The sequence below is a fragment of the Myotis nattereri genome, assembly GCF_964212035.1.
Source record: "Myotis nattereri genome assembly, chromosome: 12".
NCBI lineage: Eukaryota > Metazoa > Chordata > Mammalia > Chiroptera > Vespertilionidae > Myotis > Myotis nattereri.
The window spans coordinates 30071261-30085583 of NC_138087.1; the positions used below are offsets into that span (position 1 = coordinate 30071261).

General features: G+C 43.4%; 1 protein-coding gene across 1 annotated transcript in view; it reads left to right on the plus strand.

The window, feature by feature from the left end:
* The first annotated feature begins 12727 nt into the window (after positions 1-12727).
* The window catches only part of PTPRD (protein tyrosine phosphatase receptor type D), a 2145631-nt gene continuing 2144035 nt past the window's right edge, over positions 12728-14323 (plus strand). Inside the window, exon 1 of the mRNA XM_081103407.1 lies at positions 12728-13341. The gene's annotated coding sequence lies outside the window, so the exon portion shown is untranslated. The remainder of the gene's footprint in view (positions 13342-14323) is intronic.

The window sequence follows — 14323 nt, forward strand, 5'->3', positions numbered from 1 at the left end:
GTCAAATGCAAGGAGTGGCTGACAGCACCAACCAACCACCATGGGAGGATCAGCTGTGCAGGGTCCCACACCACAGAGTAGGACTTACTGAGTCTTCCCCTTGAGCATGTTGCTTATGGAGGTGGTTGGATGCTGCTTCAACATGATCTGAAGCTGTCAAGCAGGTGTGTTGGCTCTGGGGCCTCCTGGGAGGTGCTGGCTAAGGTCAGCAGCCTGTGTTCTACCTGGGGTTACCCTGCATGAGTTGCAAAGTGAGCTGAAGATTTGTGCTGAGCTTAACAGTGACCAGGTGAGGCCAACTTGTGAACCAAGGCTCTCTGCTGCTAATGCCATACCTGGGGTCACTTAGCAAGAGGTACAGACCATGCTAAAGCCAGATGCTGCTTGTTTGAGAGATTTTAGAAAACTCTCTGAAGAATGAGCCAAGACAGGCCATTTGCATGAAAAAGACAATGGACATTTTTTCAGTAAGCTCACAAGTTGGGTGGGGTGGGTTATCAGAGAATCACCAGGGTGGGGCAAACAGTGTGAGACTCAGATATGTTGCCCACCTGCCAGCTCTGTAGTGGCTGTCCCAGAAAAGGAACAATAGCATCTGCCAGCACTTTTTCTGGCAGAAAACAAATCCTCATCTCTTGCCCTAATGCCAGACAATTCAGTTCCTCCCTGTATATCTCTGGTGCCTTTCAATTTTCTGCCCCCGCAGTGGAGTTCAGAGTGAGTGAGTCTGGGTAAGTCTATGAATGGACACTTTAAGAGGAATGGCTGGGAATGCAGTAGCCCTTTGTCTCACTCAGCCACAGCTCCTGCTAGTTTTTATAGCCAGTTGTGGGGACTTCTCTTCCTAGTACCGAAACCCTGGGCTGTGGTGCCTGGTGTGTGGCAGGGTCCTCTTGCTCCTCAGGGTGCACTTCAGCTGAGATATCCCTCCTGATTATTATCTGAGTGTGGGATCAACCTGTTCTGCATCTCTGGCCCTCCTACTAGTCTGGGTGTGGATTCTTCCTTTTTTGGGGGGGTATTTTTTTTTTAATTAATTTTATTGGGAGGGGCAGAGACAGGGAGAGGGAGAGAGAGAGAGACAGACAGACAAACAGACAGACATCAATGTGAGAGGAAAACATCAATGAGTTCACCCCCATATGTGTGCTGATCAGGAATGGAATCCACCACATTTTGATGTATGGAATAATGCTCTGACCAACTGAGACACACCAGCCAGGGCATTGATGTAGCCGCTTCTTTGAATCCTTAGCTGTTGGACTTCCATTTAGCCAGATTTTAGGTGGTTCTGAATTATGGTTGTTCTGTAGTTTAGTTGTAATTTTGATGTGGTTGTGGGAGGATAGAGTACTGCCTTTACCTATACCGCCACCTTGACCAGAAACCAACAACTGCATCTTTATAACACCAAATCAGAATATCTAACCTTATAATGACTTATAAAACTAAAAATTAAAATAACTGAAATTTTTTATTGTCATTTAGATTAAAAAATATCTGATGGGGCCCTAGCTGGTTTGGCTCAATGGATAGAGCAGTGATGGTGAACCTTTTGAGCTCGGCGTGTCAGCATTTTGAAAAACCCTAACTTAACTCTGGTGCCATGTCACACATATAGAAATTTTTTTATATTTAAACCATAGTAAAACAAAGATTTCTATATTTTTGATATTTATTTTATATATTTAAATGCCATTTAACAAAGAAAAATCAACCAAAAAAATGAGTTCGCGTGTCACCTCTGACACGCGTGTCATAGGTTCGCCATCACTGGGATAGAGCGTCGGCCTGCAGACTGAAGGGTCCCGGGTTCGATTGCGACTAAGGGCACATGCCTGGGTTGCGGGCTTGATCCCCAATGGGGGGTGTGCAGGAGGTAGCCAATCAATGATTCTCTCTCATCACTGATGTTTGTCTCTCCCCTTCTCCTTTCCTCTCTAAAATCAATAAAATATATATTTTTAGAAAATATCTGATGGGAGCATTTTTATAGTTAGAAATCTAATGACTATAATTTATCAGAATTTAATTTGAAATCATATAGTCATCAAGTTGATATAAGGAAATAATTTAACATGCTTTCAGTATTTTGCTATGACTTGTATAATTCATTCTGTGCTTTAAATGATAGGCTTAAAATGATAGGCTTTAGTTGAGAAAATGCAGAGAGATTCATATAAGTTATACCATGGTTTTTCATATGCCCTAATTACATTTAATAATGCAAAATCAAGAGGGTGCAGATATGTACCTGTATAATGATACTTAAGTGTACTAAATCTTAAAATGTTAAAAGTAAAGCAAATATATTTTAAAATAGTTAACCATTTATGTACTCACAATATAAACTATTTCTTTTCTACTTTAAACATTTTTTCAATGTGTGCCTGGCTGGTGTGGTTCAGTGGTTGAGCATCGACCTATGAATCAGGAGGCCAGGGCACATGCCCAGGTTGTGGGCTCGATCCTGAGTAGAGGGTGTACAGGAGGCAGCCAATCAATAATTCTCATCATTGATGTTTCTCTCTCTCTCTCTCTCTCTCTCCCTTCCTCAATGAAATCAATAAAAATATATATATTTAAAAAATATTTTCAATTTGAATCATTAAAACCTAACATTTTAATGGACCACTCAATTTGATTCAAATATAGTTTTTAATTTTTAAAGCTTATCCCCAGTATACAACTCTGACTCATTTAACTGAATTTAAAAAAAAATATGCATGTGGCCGAAACCGGTTTGGCTCAGTGGATAGAGCATCGGCCTGAGGACAGAAAGGTCCCAGGTTCGATTCCGGTCAAGGGCATGTACCTGGGTTGCAGGCACATCCCCAGTGGGGGATGTGCAGGAGGCAGCTGATCGATGTTTCTCTTTAATCGATGTTTCTAACTATCTCTCTCCCTTCCTCTCTGTAAAAAATCAATAAAATATATTTTAAAAAAATATGCATGTGCAAAACATTAAAAACCACATATTTGAACTTTCTTGGACTATTTTATTTCTGGCACTATTCAGTTATCATTTTGTTCCTTTTACTAATGGAAACAATTTTTTTTCAAGAAAGACACAATATACAAAATGAAGCTTTACAAATTTAATTATTGCAGGATAAGCTGGAGATATTTTAAAAATATATAAAAACTTTCTTCAAAATTTAATTTTGCAAAGCTTTTCATTTAATATATACAGCTTGAGATCAGATGAAAAATAGAAAAGGTATTATGAAATTTCACTTAGAGTATAGTAAAAATTTCCATAAAATGATTATTTGATTTAGCTTCTTTTGTAAATTCTGTATAGATTCTACTGAAAGCAAAGGGAACACTTAAATTAGAAAGAATACTCATCTATGATTAGAATACTAGTATATTGTAAAAAAATTAAATTATGCATATTTAAAACATATACTCTGTTAATGGAATACTTTTAGAAAATAAAAACATAAAAATTTAAAATAGCTTTAGGTATTATGGTACACCTTTTAAAAAATATATAACACAATATTAGGATATATAGATAGATATCATATGATTTGAATAAGAAAATGTTTATAGATATTTTTCCAAATAAATCAATGTCAAACTAAAAATATTTTTATTTATTAGATAATTCATTAATATTCATAATGTGTAAATATTTTCTTGAGATCAAGTTTTATGGTTGTCACTAAATAGGAAAAATATTTAATAAAAACTCAATTTAAGTAATCCTATCTAATAAAAGAGAAACATGGTAATTAGCATATTACTGCTACCCTTCCCATTGGCTAATCAGGGCGATATGCAAATTAACTGCCAGCCAAGATGGCGGCCAACAGCCAGGCAGCTGAAAGCTAACATGAGGCTTGCTTGCTTCAGTGACGGAGGACTCCAACGTTCCCCGCCTGCCTTTCCGGCCTCTGAGCTTGCAGTTTGAAACATTGTAACAAATATAGAAGCTAAACAAAACCCCAGAAACCTGCTTTCAGAGCTGGGATCTCAGAGCTGGAGTTGATACAGAGTTTAGATTATAGAACCTAAACAAACCAGATACCTGCTTTCAGCAGCAGAGGCCTCAGAGCTGGAGCCAGAGCTAAAGCTGGCCCAGAATAAAAAAAAGAAAAAGAAAAAAAGGAGTGGTTGGGAGCTTCAGTCACCCGCCAGCCTGAAAACAGCCCTCAGCCCCTCACCCAGACTGTCCAGGCACCCCAATGGGGACCCCCACCCTGAAGGGTGTGTGACCAGCTGTAAACAGCTATTATCCCCTCACCCAGGCTGGCCAGGCACCCCAGTGGGGACCCCCACCCTGAAGGGTGTGTGACCAGCTGTAAACAGCTATTATCCCCTCACCCAGGCTGGCCAGGCACCCCAGTGGGGACCCCCACCCTGAAGGGTGTGTGACCAGCTGTAAACAGCTATTATCCCCTCACCCAGGCTGGCCAGGCACCCCAGTGGGGACCCCCACCCTGATCCAGGACACGCTTCAGGGCAAACCAGCTGGCCCCCACCCATGCACCAGGCCTCTATTCTATATAGTAAAAGGGTAATATGCCTCCCGGCACCGGGATCAGCGTGACAGGGTGCAGCGCCCAAACCCCCTGATCGCCCTTTGGCTCTGTGACAGGGGGGAGCTCCCCAACCCCCTGATCGACCCTGCTCTGTACGTGACAGGGTATGGAGCCCCAGCCCCCCTGATGGGCCCTGCTCTGTGCGTGACAGGGGGCAGCGCCCCAACCCCCTGATGGGCCCTGCTCTGTGCGTGACAGGGGGTGGCACCACAACCTCCCCATCGACCCTGTCTTGAGTGTGACAGGGGGTGGTACCCCAACCTCCCAATCGGCCCTACCCTGGCTGTGACTGAGGGTGGCATTGCAACCTCCTGTCCGCCCTGCTCTGTGCATGACAGGGGGCGGCGCCCCAACTCCCCAATCGACCCTGCTCTGAGCCCAACCAGGGGCTGCACCTCGGGATTGGGCCTGCCCTCTGCCACCCGGGAGCGGGCCTTAGCCAGCAGGTCATTATCTGCCGAGGGGTCCCAGACTGAGAGAGGGCACAGGCCGGGCTGAGGGTGCAAATTTTTGTGCACCGGGCCTTTAGTGTATTTATATTGTGATATCATTTAGAAAAAATACATTCACTATAAGATATATTTACCACATTCATATTAGAGTCATGCTAATATGTTTTAAAAATAACACAAGATTTTTAAATCAATTTATGAACTGGTAACCTATATTTTCCTAGGTCGAGCCTATATTTGTCTCCATGCATATGTAAAACAAACAGAACAAAAAATTCCAGCCTCCTTGTAAGATGTTTTGACTGTCCAAAGAAATAAGAAGTCTAAAAGCAAAAAAAGTAATGATAATGCAATGCAGTCTTTAATACTGAGCTTTTAAAGGCATTGTTGGGAGGCCCTGATTCATATCCTTCAGTGACACTTATAGAAAACAGTGTTCTTCTCTTCTTTCCAACATTATCTTCCCACTCTGCTTCCCCAAATCCTAGTCTGAGTATTTCTTTCCAGGATTCCTTCCATGTCTCCAGTTTCTGCATTAACAAAAGTCTGAAAACCAGGGGAAATGCGTTAGAAAGCAGGGTAAGAAGAAGAGTTGAAAAGAAAGGGGAAAAAAAGAAAAAGAGTTGAGCAAGGGAAGTATACCCTCTGTGCTCAATGCTGGGGTGCACGTGCATGCATGTGTGGTTCTGAGGAAGGCAGGCCTGGTGGCAGGAAGAGATTCAGGTCGGGAACACAGGGCATGAATAAATCCTTCCCCATCACGTTCATATTCATGATCAATATCCTTATTACATGAATGTTTTTGTAGCTTAGATGAACCTGATGAAAATTCTGATTAATACCAGGAATAGTGATAAGAAACTGTATACTAGTAGATGATCCTCACTAGGCATATCATTTCGCCACCCTTTCTTAAAGATTTCCTGTGAGAAGTCTTTCTTGATGTTTTCACCTTTTGAGTGTAGCAGTAATTGTTCAATGCCTCATTTAACATTTAACAAACTTAATGTCATAATACCCTTTAAATAAAATTTAATGAGACAGGGGTTTAAAAACACCCAAATTTCAAAAATGCAGGTGTGTTTGTATGTGTGTGTGTGTGTGTGTGTGTTGTGTGTGTGTGTTTATATTAAAATCACTCTTTAAATTATAATGAGGAGGAAAGGGGCCTGGAAATAGTAGGACTTTTCTTACTCGTCAATCATATAAAATTGAACATTCCACACATTGGGTTTAGTGGTGTAAAATGGGGAAGAAGGTGAAGGTGCTGGGACAATCATCTTGTGTCTTGATATTGATAATTACATGGAAAAATTAATTTTAAATTGGTATGGACTTCTTTTGATTTACTTTAGATATCCTTCTATAAAAAGGAGGCAAGTTTCTAATTTGCGTATCACTTAAAGAGTATAGAATGGTAAATGCAATGCCCCCTATGATATGATTGTCACATTTTTGCTTCTATTTTAAATATCTACAATTTTTAATATTGAAAATATACATAAAAATTGTGATAAAAATAAGTGCTACTATAATTTTTTTCCTGACAGAATATCATTACACATGAACCAAAGGTCAGGAATAAGTATCTGGAAAACATTGTGCTTCACCGAAACAGGGGTATATCTTACAGAGATTCCAAAAAATTGACCCCTAATTATAAAAGAGAGACAATACCTATAGAATTACCTTACATAGCTTTATATTATGTTTGATCTCCTGGTTGTAGGTAAGGGTGGGAAATAAATATGAACAGATAAAAACAATTTTACAAAAGGGGAAAATAGCAATTTAGTAAATTGTGGTAATAAACAGACTTGCATGTAATTTATCTAGAAAAATCATAAATTTATTATACTTTTATAATATTTTATGGTATTGTTAGATATTATGTGAAACATGTAATGATTTGTCATGTGAAAATAAATTATATGCAATATGACCAATATAGAAATGTAAAATTAAAGGACCTGCTTTAAGAAATGTAAAACAGTTTTCTGATACAATTTTCTTTTTTGCACCATTCCCCACCTATATTCTCCATTCTCCATAGAAATTTCTCAATTTCAGAAAGCCCTGAGCCTAAGAAAAAAGGTACACAGAGATGATAAAACGTCTTTTTTACATAGAGACTCAGGAGCCAGGCCGCCTGGGTAATTTTCAACTCCAGTGTTTAACTGCTCTGTGACCTGGGACAGCTAAATCAACCTCAGCTTTCTGCACCTCAGGTTTCTTAGATCGAAAGTCAGACAGCATATTATCAATGCACTTTAAATTCTTAGACCATTAGTATGGCGGTGATCATTCTTAAACCTAATTTATAAAAGAAAAGAAAATTACTCTGGATCCAGGAGAAGCAGAAGTAGACATATATAGTGAAAATCTTGCATTAGGTCTTTTTTTAAAATTAATTTTTAAGGTAAAAATTGCACCTAAAATTCATAGGAACAATTACATATTCTCTCTCAATCTCTATTTTACTTCTATTTAGAAAATTTTCTCTGATCCTTGTGAATGTTTACATTTTACTTTTTAGTTTTATTTTACTTGTTGTTGCTGCTGTGGCTGGGTCCCAGGTTAGTCACCACGGAGTCTCAGTTTCTCTGTCTGTAAAATAGGGATGATACCTCTTCCCCAAGTGTGAAGCTGACACACAAATGTTAGGTAACAAGCTAATTCAAGGCCATCACAAGCCTTGTAAGGTACGATTATTTCCTTTTTCAAATAAACCGTGTGCTTCAACATTCCCTTTCTGTGTAAGAAAAACCAATAATATTCAAGATTTGTAATTTCTACAGATTAAATTAGCCCAACAATTTTATATCTCAGGGTAAATAGAGTTTCCTTCAAACCTAATTTTAAGGAGACTGCAATGGTTAATTGTATGTGTCAACTAGGTAGGCCACTGCACTTAGATATTTGGTCAAACATTATGTAGTCTAGATGTTACTATAATGTATTAAGCTGATAATTTGTTTTTAAAAATACTTGCTTAAAAGAACTTGGTAGAACGCACACTTTATATTCATATCCAGTTGTTCTTCTTCTAAAGTATATGCATGGGGCAGTTATTTTGGGGTATCATTGGTAACTTAGGTCACCTTTTCATATCCTCATTATTGGCTTTCTCTTTTAATAATTGGAAGAATGGATCAATATAGGCTTTGTTACTCATTTAGTTTTTTATAACTGATGCAAATTACAGTGCTTTAATAAACCATAGTGTTTTTCATTAATTAATAAATACTAGCCCTCATTATTATTATGTATTATTATTGCTATTGTTTTGCAATCAGATACCCTCAAACACTGAGATCCATATTTAAGAAAAATTGAGATCGTTTTTTTCAGGTTTGATTAACCTGGTTCATTTAATACACAAAGACATGATACCTATGTGAAAAAATATTAGTATATTGTTATTATTTAGCTATTTGGGTCAGCTATGTAATCAAATTTTTTTTTTGTAGTTTGTTAAAGTTATTTCTAGTTTAAGTAATAGTACTGCTTGGGTACTTTTATACACATTCGACAATATGTTAGCTAAACTTTGAAACAACTGAATAAAATACTTATTTTCTAATGTACTTGAAAAGAAAATATATTAGTCAGAATACCTGAAGGAAGCAGAAGGCACAATCAGGAATGTGCCTGACTGGGAGAGAATATAGATAAGGGGTACTTTGCAGAGGAGCGGCTGGGTTGGGGTAATTGGGGAGAGATACTGAGTCTCCTCCTAGGTTCTAGTGACAGAGTGGAAAGCTAAAAGGGTAAGGGATAAGGTGGCATTATTAGAGGCGGATGTGAGCTGGGCTGGAGCTATGGAATAGTGGTGACAAGAAAGGCTGTATTTTTATAGCAATGCAGCCACTGCCAGAAAAAAAATAACAAAAACCTAAGTGCTAAATGATAGATCAAATGGAGCAAAAATGGCCCCACCTTTCTTAAAGAATCAAAATTTTTTTTCCAATTGTTTCTCTTCCTGCCTGCCCCAGGGCCTCTCATTGATTGACAATACCCCACAGAGCCAAGGGACAAGTAACCAGGTGGACCCAATTCCTAAAGGCCAACCCTTAGGGCACACAGAAGAGTCAATGATGCATCCGGGGTTTGGGGAAGGGGACAGATAGAAAATACTCAGCACCACAGATGTTTTTAAAGTATATTCATGATATCAAACTCCTATTTCTGAAGCACCTAGATTATGTGTGACTTAGCATTAGCCACACGATGATTTCAGTGGGATTAACATCTAAACCATGAACCCACAATTCTCACAAATATGAATCCACTCATTAAAACTCCTTGAATGGGGTACAGGCAAGACTTTTTTCACTGTGTTTTAAGGTTTCTTGGTGGCAAATCATCTATAACAAATTAGGTAAATTAGACCCATTTAGTAAATTAGAAATCTGTCCTCACTGACCACAACAATAACTGAAGGGTAGAGGATCCTTCTGGTCTCAGATGAAATAAGTATGTGCCGTTTGACTCACTCAAGTGCATGACTTCACTCTATTTAATCAATATAAAATTGTTCCTATTTGTAGTTTCTGCCAATCAGCATACCTTTGAAAGGTGGAAAAAGGGGAGAATTAAGTGGACACCATTTTGGCAGACTGAAGAAAAAAGGCAACGTTGGCAAAGTGTGAGAGACTGCGTTGAGGCATCACAGCCCCATCCAGGGGTCACCGCACACCTCTTTGAGCATTGTCTGCCTTGGAACAGGTTACAGGCTCTTCCTAGAACCCTCATTATCCTGTTCTCTGCTTCTTCTCCCTTATTTTCAGCTCCACAATATGGAGTGTTGTATCATTAGGAAGGTTTCCAACAATGCTATTAACATGTTTAAAAGATTATTAGAACAGCAAATGATTGTTGTGGAGTTGCTTTTGCTGCCAAGACAAGAAAGTACTTAACCCCCCTCAAAAATGCAAAATAAAGTGTAACTTTGGAGACTTCTTCTACTTACAGCAGGCTGTTAAATACAATTAAAAGCCCAACGATAGCAAGGCTAACTGAAGTTTTGGGAAATGAAGTAACATGGCAAAATATAGGAAAGCTAAGGACAGACTAATCATAGATGACTGATATTCAAGCCCATGCTTTTAAGCCCTTATCTTCTGCTCCCCTTTTGTTTATCTCTGTGTCACATTTGTAATGGTGATTTTGAACAGGTGGTTCAATGACAATGACCATTTAACGAGATTGCTGCCTTTTAATAGTAAGTATATAACAGTAACTTAAAGAGGACATTTTCTTTTTTTATTTAAGAAGGAAAAGTGAAACAGGACGTGTAGATAACTCCCCAGGTTTGATGCACTCATTCTCAGGAAAGATATCCCCGTCCAATTCTAATGAATCTCTAAGTCGCCGTAATAAGCAATGAACAGTAAACACTTGTGGTGTTATTAAGAGAGTGAAGCAGGAGTGGGGTTGAGTATAATCCTCACTCTTCCATTGTCTCGAGTGCCCTGGGATCTTCTGGAGGGCACCAACAGATAGTCTTATAGAAGCAAGGCTAATTCCTCCCTGGGGAGCATTGTCTCTGCGAGATGCCAGCTTGAGCTGAAGTTGAGATGCATTTCAAGTTCCGGAGGAACACCCCCGTCCAGCAGTAAAAAGATATGATATCGACACGCTCAGCTGCATCTTGTTAAAAGCTTCCTGCGGGTTGGCAGAATGAAATCTTTATTTAAAATACACAAACTATTGTCAGGGGAGAGATGGAACAAGGAACACAGTGAAAGGGCCAAATGCTTTGCTTAACCCAGCAGCAGCGGCAGAGAGGGAGAAGTGGTCACCCTGTCTTTGCAGCAACAACAGAAAAGGTGGCTCACGCCACCACACCAGCATCCACCCGCTCTTCGCAGGGCTTCAAGATGCATTATTTCTTTTATTATTAATTATATGTGTTTCCGAGGGAGGGCAAATAGATTATCAGGGAGAGCAAGGGAGGAAATCATTTCTGCTGCCACTTGACATTAAGTACAGGAGTGTGTGTAATGAGTGAGTGATGACAGGAAACATAGCAACAGCTTCGAGCCCAAGCATCTCTCAGACCAATCTGCTCCAGCTCCGACTGGCTCTGGAGGCTTGCTAACAGAAAGTTCATGTAAAACCATTATTGAGCATTGACAGGAAGGAGCTGAGACGGGGTGAGTGGTGTGTGTGTGTGCAGAGAGAGAGAGGGTGGGGGGAGAGAGGGAGGGGAGGAGGAAGAAAAGCAGAGAGGGGGAGCATGAGTTAGTCATCATCCAGCACAGACAACACCATCAGGGGGCAGGTGTTTTGCATTATTACAAAGATAGACACACTTGCACACATGGTGTAAGCCTTTTTGGCTCAGATCCTATCCTTCCGTAGAACAGCTTTAAGTGATAATGACTGATGCTTGGGAACCTTCCTGGCTGAGTGAGCTCAGTGGGTTTAAGGAGGCTGCTCAGGGAGCCTGGCGGGGATGGATGCAGAAGGGTCACTCCTAAGAGCAAAAGGACACAGCACGCAAGGGGGCAGGCAGGCGCGCACATAAGGTGAAAGGACCCTGGGGGAAATGCCACCTCTGTGGATTAAGCTTCATTTTCCTTTGGGAGAAAGTGGCATTTCTGCTATCAGATCATGGACACATAAGGGTAGTAGATGTGTCACAGCTTTTTGTCTTCCTCACGGTGCTTACAGCATCTTTGACCAGAGGGTACCTGGAAGGCTCTCTGTTGCATTAATACACACAGGAAAATTAATTTGGCTTTTAAAAAAATAAAAGAGCACCAGGACAGACAGCATTTGTTGCCATAGATGTGTGTTCCGATCAGTCATAAGTGCCGGTAAAGTGATAAAAAAAGCTTTCTGCTAGGTAACTCCATCCTGCCCACCCTCTTCACTGGCCCGGGTCCCCTCATCTGGCTTTGTCCAGCGAGTCTCAGTTCCTGCTTCCTTGTTTCTGAGTCGGAGATACACGACCCAGAGCCACTGGCCAGTCTCCGCCGCCGACTGGGGTACTAGGCGGGTGGGGAAGAGCTCCTCCCGCGATGCCTGCCCGCGTCCGCTTCTCAGTAGCCAGGCTGGGTTTCAGCAGCTCTTACACAGGTTTTTCCCTTTTCAATCACCACCCGGCAGAGCCCCGTCTCTCCCTCCAGCCCAGGCCGGCTGCCCGGCACCCCGAGTGAAAAACTACACCCAGCATCTAAGATGGAGAACACCCCTGCCCGCGAAAACCACCCCTTCCCTACTCCTCACTAAAGAGGGCTTCTCCTGGGCTGCAAATTAAAGCTGTCCCTTGCATTTTTAAACCCTCCACCCCCGGCCCCCACCACCAGCTTCCCTTCCAAAGAACCCGTACAATCGTCCAAAGCACGCGAACACCTGAGAAGCGCGATGGTGGTCCGCACCTGGGCAGGTCCGCGGTGGCTTTAGTGGTCGGAACAGCCCGCGCCCGGCAGGTCCTCGCGTCCCCGCGCGGACGGCTGTGGCCCGAGCCCTGGGACCCTGCCCAGGTCTCCGGGTCGCGGGGTCAGCCCGGCCCGCTGCGGGGCAGCCCGGGATCGCCCCGGCCAGTCTCCCCTTCTCCCGCCCCGGCCCGCGCGCCCGCACGCCCGCCGCCGCCGCCGCCTCCCGGGCGGGCGCTCGGAACATCCCGCGCCGCGTCCTCCCCGCGCGGCTCCCGCCCGCCCCAGCCCGGCCCGCGCCGCTGGCAGCCATCAAGTGGCTCGTTAAGGAAATGCAGGTGAGTGCGCGCGGGGCGGCTGCCGTGGAGACGCGGGGTGTGTGCCTGTGTGTGCGAGCGCGGGGAAGAGGGAGCGCCGGCGAGAGAGCGAGCCAGCGAGAGCCCGAGCGGCCCGGAGATGCTCGCCTCCTCTGCTCCCCGCCCCGCCGCGCCCGCACCCGGCAGCCCGAGCGCGTGGGGCAGCGCCGCGCCCTGACGGCCGATCGCCTCCGCGCCCTGCCGGCGGCTCCCGCTCCCCGCCCGCCTCCCCACCCTGCGCGCCCGCCGCGAGCCCTCCCCGCTCCTCCTCCCGCCCAGCCTCCTCCCCTCGCCTGGCCGCCGAGCGCAGGTACTTTGCCTTCAGAATAATTGTCGGGACCCGGGACGGCGTTGGGGCGCCCAGATTGCCTGGTCTCGGCCCCCCTCCCCCCGGAAAAGAAGATCCCACTTTGGAAAAACACCCCGCACGCGCGGCACCCTCCCCGAGCCCCAGCCCGACGGGCAGCGGGCATGTGCTGTGCTCCCCTGCAGTTTGTTGGGGCCTGTGTGGAAGAGAGACAGTTCTTTATCTGCCTGGTGGAAGGGAAGAGAAGACTCCTCAGGGTTTCCGAGGAGGACCGGACGAGCGGCTGCTCTAGTAAGTAACCTGGGCTTCTGCATTTCTCCCCTCCCAAGCGAGGCTTGTGCTGGGGGCTTCCCCCCCAGTGGCAGGGCCGGTCTGTTCGTTTCACCCGGGAAGGGAAAGTTGACTTATATAACTTCAGTAGTTCCTAATTGAGAAGTGGTTTGCTGAGCATTTTATTTTTATTATTTGAGGAAGAACATTGAGAGACTCCAGTATGGGTAACCTGACGGGGGCACGGTGTTTAAACGCTTTTTGCTCCAGGGTCATGGGGAGCCTGCTTTGTGCAATGTTGGGGCTAAGATTGAAGGATGGGTGCTTAGAAGACGCTTGAGAATTCTAACTCCACTGGTCTCCTTCCCCGGGCCACTGTCCACCGCGACCTTAATCCACACCAACTCCCCTCCTTCTCTGACTTCACTTGGGTGCTTGTTGTATCTGTAGTTCTGGAGAGAGCTGGCGAAGAATTGGGTCAAGGGAAAGTTAATGAAGATGCTTTGAAAGACCGGGAGAAAATCCTGTTGCAGCTTCGCGATGCTTCTGGTAGGATAAGATGTGGAGGAAAATCCTGGAACCAGTCTAGTTTGGAGAATGTGGGTGCGATTAATTTAGAGAGAGGATATTTCTTTTAAAAAAGAAATGGTTTGGAGAGGGTAGGAGTTGGGACAGTGACTTTGACACAGCAGGTTATAATCTGTGACAGGGGCTCAGCAGCCAGTGGCAGATTGAAGGTGTCTCCTAGGGCTGAATATCTCTGCATCAGAAAACTTTTGCAGGCGGTATTCCTCTTGGGACTAACATCACCCTGTCAGTGGCTGCAGCATTTCTGTAAAAACAAATAGGACGCTCTCCTGCTCTCTGAGAAAGGAGCGATATGGAGTAACATTTGCCAACGTTTTATAATACCTAAATAAAACCTTTGTGTTATGTCAGGAAAAATATAGTTGAGTCAGTTTGTTTTGCACAGAGGCAGGGAATCAATAACATTTCAGCATTT